Raw genomic sequence first — 8,765 nt, forward strand, 5'->3', positions numbered from 1 at the left:
CTTCATATAATCTCTATACCTCAATAATACCTCTTTAATACGTCGATAAATATGAACCTTATTACCAATATCATTTCACTTCCATAACAACTCTTTCCTCTAGTCAGTCTCCTCGAACAAGTACAGATAAAATCCTAATGCAAACCTCATCATCCCATACAATCTGAAGACACATTGCCAACACACAACCTCTGTGTAATCCATCTGACCCAAATCTTCTGCTCATTATGAATTATAAACAAAAGAAATGCATACATGACCTCTAACAGACTTAGTTCGAATAACTTTCAGTAATTAAGTACGATTACGGAATGTGAATGATCATAATATTTCACAGTGTGTACACCACTTCAAGAATTATGGCAGAAGCAAACATGTGAAGTATTTCTTGTGTCAAGTGTCACTTCCTATTTCAATTGCTCACGAAGAATGCAGTGTAATAACTGTCAATGGTCTAAACCTAGTAATGGTATGTCATGTCGTTAGCTTCCTTCCTATTAGCATAAAGTTATACAGCTTCCATAAAACCTCCAGCTCATGTGACTTCTATGAAGTTCTTTGTACCAATGTCGTTCGTCGAATTATAGCAGTTCATTTTCTTATCTTAAAAATATAAGGCACTGAGCGTAAGCAAAACAAGCAATAGCGAGTAAATATACCAGTAGTGAACAGAATGTCAAAAAGTGGATGCAGCACAAATCCTACAACGAGCCTCTGCCAAACGAACAATCTATAATTAATCCAATAGCGTGACCTAAATTCTATGTTCATACACAGTATATCAGCATTTCTATATACCAAATTAAAGAGTAGTTATGACAACAACAGATATGTATAAATATGCAATCCATACGCAAAGCAGTAACCATGTCATTAGCATCATATCAGCATAAGCAAATAAATGTTCATATGTAATCTTAATAAGTAAACATGAAGGCGCAAGCAGATAAATCACAAAGTATAACTTACATACCTAAACACATCAGCACAATTAATCAGGTGACAATTATAATTTAAATAAATAAGCACAGCAGGCACATAATTAAAAAAAATATGACATCAGTGAAAAAGCAGTGCAGCCAAGCGATGCATAATATATACAAATTACAACCCAGTTCATTAATAATCATTGTCAAAATCAGTTAACGTACGCAAGCACGTCGCTTCACACGTAAATTCATAGAACATGAAAGTAGCACAAAGTATGAATCACGTAATCGCGAGCAGCAAATTACGTCTAAAGTACGTACCTAAGTGGAAATATGTTACCTGAAAAATAAACTCAATTAATAGTTACCTTTTTAGTTTATTAGCTTCTTCTTCGAAATTACATTCTTCCTGAAAATTTCTCGATAGCAAGTCGTCTTAACGTCGGACACGCACAGAATTTACCTGAGGTTCTTAAATATTTTATAGAACCGTATCCTGAAAAATACTGAATGTTAATAACATAATTCATAAAGTCACTACAGCTTTATACTGAATTTAATCGGAGAAATTAAAACTGTGTATTTGTTTACGGCTGTCAGTGCATTCGCACTGAGCGCTCGATCAGCTGTAGGCGCGTGACGTAGGAAGCAATTGTTCGCGGTCAACGACTGCCTTGTGCGGCGCGCAGACTTGACTGTTGCTTTGAGTATGTGCCGCCGCCAAAACACAGCGCGGTATCCTTGTACTCTCCGCATGTTTACATGTAGCTGTTGGTTTCTCACAAGTATGTCATTCCACAAAAATTTTTCAAAAGTATATCATTCCACAAAAATTTTGGAAACTAGGAACCTCACGTTTTGTGGTAGGAACAGCATAATTACGAATACCGTCTAATTTTCTTTGGATCAGGAAGAATACCTTCTGTGGAAATAATGTGACCGAGAAATTTCACCTGAGAACGACCAAATTCAGATTTTTTTAAGTTCACTGTAATGCCAACTCTTGCAAAGATACGTAATAATGAATCCAAAATTTTGTTGTGCTCACTCCAAGAACGTTTAGCAATAAGAATATCGTCGACATATGAAGTAATATTGTCACGAAGATAAACAGGTAAAATTTCATTTAAGCTAAGAATGAATGCTGCTGAAGGTACAGTAACTCCACATGGTAATTTCCGAAATCACTTTTGGGTAAATTAGTCAAATCCGGTTATTGTTTACTTACTCACTAGATAGATTGATAGTCGAAGAGTTGTTTTGACAGATGCAAAGAATAGTGAAAGAGTAGGCAGCGGTACAGAAAACTAAAAGAGAAATAGCACCACTACAGCTCGGGGCCCTATGCTCGCTACGGCACATATTCACTTAGAGTAGTGAATCCCCTGAGGACCTTAATAGCCGCACATAATTTCAAATTTGTGGCTTAATGGCAACTTTGGCGGAAGTGCGTACGTAAATTGATCTAGCCATGAACATGGATGTATGTCATTCTTAGAATTGCGGAAGATCTTAAATTTCCGGACAGTCAAAAAGTGTTTATAGTCAAAGTTTTCGCCTCGTGGCGACAAAGACCTACCGCGTCTGTCCCAGTCCGAATGTCGATTATTGTCAAGTTCGCGCGCCTGGCGCTCTCTTGTTGCTTCTCGTAAATGAAATAAATTACTTTCTTCATACCCCTCTGCTATCTGTGATTCTAAGTTCCTTCTACTGTCCTTTCCTACTATTTCGCCTTCAATTTGTTTGACTTGCTTTCGTAATGCCTCAAATTCCCTTTTCACGCGTTCATTAAATTTTCTCTGATTTTCAACATGCTTATTTATGTTCTGGTATTCTTCGGTTTCTGCAAATGGCAATGGAGCTGTATCATCCGAATCTCTATCCCCATGTAAACTAAGATTTGTCAGTTTATCTGAAATTTCCTCAACTCTTTCCGATAAGTCACCTATTTTTTCTTTCTGTTTATTTACGTCTTCCGTAAGTGTCGCGACTCGGGTTTCAGTACTGACACATTTGGTAGTTAACTGTTCATATTGTTGTGTTAGGTTATTTAATCTGTCATTTGGCACGGATTCCTCGATTCTCTCAAATATTTCTTCCTTATCCTTTGCACGTTGTAAATTTAACTCTGAAAATTTCTGTACTATCACGCGATCTCTTTCTTCCTGTTCTCTATCCTGTTCCCTTTGTCTGATTTCTACTGCAATTAATCTATTGTTGTGAGCATGCAAAATTGGTTGTACTTCTTCTCTGATTTCTTTCTTTAATTCATCTTTCATATTTTTGAAACATGTCCCTATTCGTGAATCTATCCGTGTTTCCAAAGTTCCCATCTCTGTTTTAAATTCAGATCCCATCCGTGTTTCCATTGTTCCTATATCAGTTTTTAATTCAGATCGTAAAGTTCCTATCTCTGTTTTAAATTCAGATCCTAACTGTGATCCCACTGAGTCTAACCGTGATTCCATTGTTCCCATCCATGTTTCCATTGTTCCCATCTGTGTTTTTAATTCAGATCCAAACCGTGTTTCCATTTTTAATATAGCACTCATCAACTGCCCCATAGTAACTGATTCGAAACTCCTTTCGCCCCTAACATTTCCCGCAAAACCAGTTTCCTTCGTCATAGCTGTAAAGCTATCTGTGTTCGATACTATTCCAGAATCTTCTATCGTTAATCTCGGATTCTGTGAATTATCTGATTGCGAAAAATTTTGAAATGGTTCCGGACTATTTTCCCGACTTATTACATTGTTTTCCACCTCATTATCCACCATACTGTTTTCCTCTGTTGGCGAGTTCGCCATGTCAACAATTTCGTCATTCTCACTATTCATCATTTTCGCCTTTTTCATTGATCGCGTAATCATTTACAAAACAAAAAAAAATTCGTCACTGTACGAAAATTACACACAATGACTCCTTATCTCCAACAATACCATTCACATGAAATGTTTCCCTCAAACACGATTAACAAACAATTGACATAATTGCACTAGATTGTCAAACGCGTAAACAAGACAACAAATCAAATTCTGAGAAAAGATATCATTAGAAGAATGACAATTACCAAATCTACACATGCAATATAGACTACAATTACTAGACTACAAATTACTACAACAATACTACTGTCTACTATTTTTACAATCAGAAAAATTCCAAGGGACGATCCGAAGCAGCGGTCGCCACGTGCATGGGGGCTTAATTAAATATGATTGAAAATATTTTTAGATTTTTAGTAGCTGTTTGTCCGCTTACGCTGTGTCTCGTAAACGGTTGGCCCGACTATTATTATTACGCAATCTGACTGCTTAGAACAACAACAAAGAATGAGATAAAAATTTTCATTAACACAATTAATTAATTAAGTCCCCAGCAACTATAAAACCTACTAAACCAAAGCACAAGTGTAGCTGTTCTGTATGTGGTAGTATGACTCAACGCACATCTGGCACGGTTCTTCTTCAACAAGACAAGAATTTTAAATACCATTTATACAGAAGTAACTAAAGGAAATAGAAATACCATAATTACTCAAGAAAACCAGAATTACACTCTAATACAAGAACACAAGCCAGATGCTTGGTTGACTGAACCTGTAATGATGCATTATTTAAAACATGGAATTAATGAAAAAACACGCAATATTTTACCTTCATATATATTGACGAAAGGCACTCTGATCGTTACAGTATTTCCATTAGAATAACATCTGCTATCTCTCCCATCAAATAACTGCATAAAACATGGAACAACACTCTACAATATCACATCTCACTCCGACTTCACGACAAGCAGTGCCCACTAGCACATCTCGGCACGAATTGACCACTACGAGCTCTCTCCTAGCACTGTGGAGGCGGCTTAATAGTACTCTTTGGCGCAATCTCTGGTGCAGTGGCTCAGTGTAGCCACCTTTCACAATCTGAGCAGTTCTCTTAGGTTGTTCGCAGATTATGCTGTAATTTACCGTCTAGTAAGGTCATCCGAAGACCAGTATCAGTTGCAAAGCGATTTATAAAAGATTGCTGTATGGTGTGGCAGGTGGCAGTTGACACTAAATAACGAAAAAAAATGATTCAGATGTCTCTGAGCACTATGGCACAACGAAAAAAAAATGGTTCAGATGGCTCTGAGAACTATGGCACTTAACATCTGTGGTCATCAGTCCCCTAGAACTTAGAACTACTTAAACCTAACTAGCCTAAGGACATCACACACATCCATGCCCGAAGCAGGATTCGAACCTGCGACCGTAGTGGTCGCGCGGTTCCAGACTGAAGTGTCTAGAACCGCTCGGCTACACCGGTGCGGCTAAATAACGAAAAGTGTGAGGTGATCCACATGAGTTCTAAAAGAAATCCGTTGGAATTCGATTACTCGATAAATAGTACAAATCTCAAGGCTGTCAATTCAACTAACAAGGGAACCTCCCCATCGCACCCCCCTCAGATTTAGTTATAAGTTGGCACAGCGGATAGGCCTTGAAAAACTGAACACAGATCAATCGAGAAAACAGGAAGAAGTTGTGTGGAACTATGAAAAAAATAAGCAAATATACAAACTGAGTAGTCCACGCGCAAGATAGGCAACATCAAGGATACTATGAGCTCAGCGGCGCCGTATTCCCGCGGTTAGCGTGAGCAGTTGTGGACCGAGAGGTCCTTGGTTAAAGTCTTCCCTCGAGTGAAATGTTTACTTTCTTTATTTTCGCAAAGTTATGATCTGTCCGTTCGTTCATTGACGTCTCTGTTCACTGTAATAAGTTTAGTGTCTGTGTTTTGCGACCGCACCGCAAAACAGTGCGTTTAGTAGACGAAAGGGCGTGCCTCTCCAATTAGAACCGAAAACATTTGATCGCAAGATCATAGGTCAACCGATTCCTCCACAGGAAAACACGTCTGATATATTCTATACGACACTGGTGACGACATGTGCGTCACATGACAGGAATATGTTGTCGACCCACCTAACTTGTACACTTGGCGAATGGGTAAAAAGATTCTTCTACCTTGCCCGATTTAGGTTTTCTGGTGGATGTGATAATCACTCCCAAAAAAGTGATGAAAGCATAAGAGTTTGTCACATAAACTGCAACAAATGAATGCAACAGTTTCACAGTCGCACAGTTTTCCCTGTGCTCTGTCAAAACATATGTTTTTAACGTTTTCAAATTTTTCCGTGTGTAGACCGTCAAATCTTGCATATGTCCAAGCAAATCTGAACATGTCCTGGAATTTTGGAGAGCGAAGTTGATTATGTGTGAGTGTCTGAACTTTGATAATTGTCTGAAGACTTGAACCAAGGACCTCTCGTTCCGCAGGTGATCACGCTAACCACGAGACCACGGCACTCCTGAGGTCACATTATCCTCGATGTTGCCTGTCTTGCGCATGGACTACTCAGTTTGTATATTTTGCTTATTTTTTCATAGTTCCACACAACTCCTTCCTGTTTTCTCGATTGATCTGTGTTCAGTTTTTCAAGGCATATCCACTGTGCCAACTTATAACTAAATCTGACGGGGGTGCGATGGGGAGGTCCCCTTGTAAGTACCTGGGTGTTAAAATTACGAACAACTTCAGTTGGAAAGACCACATAGATAATATTGTGAGGAAGGCCAGCCAAAGGTTGCATTTCATTGGCAGGACACTTAGAAGATGCATCAAGTCCACTAAAGAGACAGCTTACACTACACTCGTTCGTCCTCTGTTAGAATATTGCTGTGTGGGGTGGGATCCTTACCAGGTGAGATTGACGGAGGACATCGAAAGGGTGCAAAAAAGGGCAGCTCGTTTTGTATTATCACGTAATAGGGGAGAGAGTGTGGCAGATATGATACGCGAGTTGGGATGGAAATCATTAAAGCAAAGACGTTTTTCGTCGCGGCGAGATCTATATACGAAATTTCAGTCACCAACTTTCTCTTCCGAATGCAAAAATATTTTGTTGCGCCCAACCTACATAGGTAGGAATGATCATCAAAATAAAATAAGAGAAATCAGAGCTCGAACAGAAAGGTTTAGGTGTTCGTTTTTCCCGCGCGCTGTTCGGGAGTGGAATGGTAGGGAGATAGTATGATTGTGGTTCGATGAACCCTCTGCCAAGCACTTAAATGTGAATTGCAGAGTAATCATGTAGATGTAGATGTAGACCGTAGTGGTCACGCGGTTCCAGAATATAGCGCCTACAACCGCTCGGCTACTCCGGCCGGCTGGACGGGTTTAGTGACACCTCTGAACAGTGAAAGGGGCTGTGTCTGTGACAGAATGTCCATAGTCAACGTCCTTCTTCAGGAGTTCTGGGAACCGGGGTGATGCGAAACTTTTTTGATGTGTGTATTTTCCTTACAGCTTTCGTATATGTTAAAAACTGACAAGCACAAATTGCAGGACTGTGTATTGGGTAAGGTATCATTAAGGGGCTAGGAGACATTATTTTGTAGATTTTAGTCCAATATGCAAACATGGTATTTTGCAAGTTCATTTTTTATTTAAATAACTTTTGTATGTTATGTATGTTTCTACCGTGTCCTTCCTTTTTTTTTACCTACTAGACCCTCTGTTGCCTTCAGTATTAAACCTCTGAATGCTAGCCGTTCGCCTTGCACTGTTTTCCTTTCGCTGACGTGTTCAGCTCCGCCCTGGACGTCAGTGTATAAGACCCGCCCCACACTGCCGCAGAATCCGGCTGGACCCCCACATGGGGCGATGCTCAGCACGGCACGCACGCAGACACGCGAGTGGGGCGCGGGGCGCGTCAATCAATACCCCCAGCAGCTGAGCCGGCCAGCTCAGCGCTGCGAGGCCGCGTTTAGCCGCACTCTGTGCTGTTGGTGCCCTGCCCTGCCCTTCCACTGGCTGTCTGCCGCCACAGCGGGGGGTCCCGGGCCGCGCTTTGTCCATCGTCGGTGCGTGGCGCTGCGTGATTTATTCACCGCCGAGCCGGCGCGCATCTGCGACCCGGTCGCGTCCTCTGTCCATACCGCAGCACTGCACGCGTCCGCTCTCGCTGTCATCGGCTTCGTGACGCACGGGACCGGCCAGAGCGGAATGTGGTTTGGAGCAGGTGCCGCTGGAGTGGCTTTAAGCGCTTTTCGCTGTTACGTGACGCCAAATACCAACACGCTGTGATTTCAAAACTTGACATACGGAGCTGTCTTCTGCCAGCCTGGGATCGAAAGAGGAACAAAAACTCATCAAGCTGCAAATATCTACACCTGCATCTACATGCCCTGTAAGCCACTGTACTTTGCGTGGTGGATGTTACCCTGTACCACTGCTAGTCATTTCCTTTCCTTTTCCACTTAAAAATAGAATGAGGTGAAAATGAATATTGATTTAGCTGACGAAAGGACATCCAACGGCCTTGCCGCAGTGGTAACACCGGTTCCCGTCAGTTCAACGAAGTTAAGCGCTGTCGGGCTGGTTTAGCACTTGGATGGGTGACCATCCGGACTACCCAGCGCTGTTGGAAAGCGGGGTGTACTAAGCCCCTGTGAGGCAAACTGAGGAGCTTTTTGATTGAGAAATAGCGGATCTGCTCTCGTAAACTGACACATGGCAAGAAGAGCGGTATGCTGACCACATTCCCCTCCATGTCCACATCCAGTGACGCCTGTGGGCTGAGGGTGACACGGCGACCGGTCGATGTCGTTGGGCCTTCATGGCCTGGTCGGACAGAGTTTAGTTTATAGACGAAAGGACGAAATATAAGAATTATTGAAATAAAAAGGGAGTTTTTAATATACCAAGTTTGCAACTCGGACTAGAAAGTATAAAATAACGTTTCCTAGTCCCTTAAAGACACCTAAATCCAAACACAGAGTCCTGA

General features: G+C 41.2%; 1 pseudogene; it reads left to right on the forward strand.

The window, feature by feature from the left end:
• Positions 1-8,290: 8,290 nt before the first annotated feature.
• LOC124546110 lies at positions 8,291-8,408 on the forward strand (annotated as a pseudogene).
• The last annotated feature ends 357 nt before the right edge of the window (positions 8,409-8,765 follow it).

This window comes from Schistocerca americana, chromosome 8, assembly GCF_021461395.2.
Source record: "Schistocerca americana isolate TAMUIC-IGC-003095 chromosome 8, iqSchAmer2.1, whole genome shotgun sequence".
Lineage (NCBI taxonomy): Eukaryota > Metazoa > Arthropoda > Insecta > Orthoptera > Acrididae > Schistocerca > Schistocerca americana.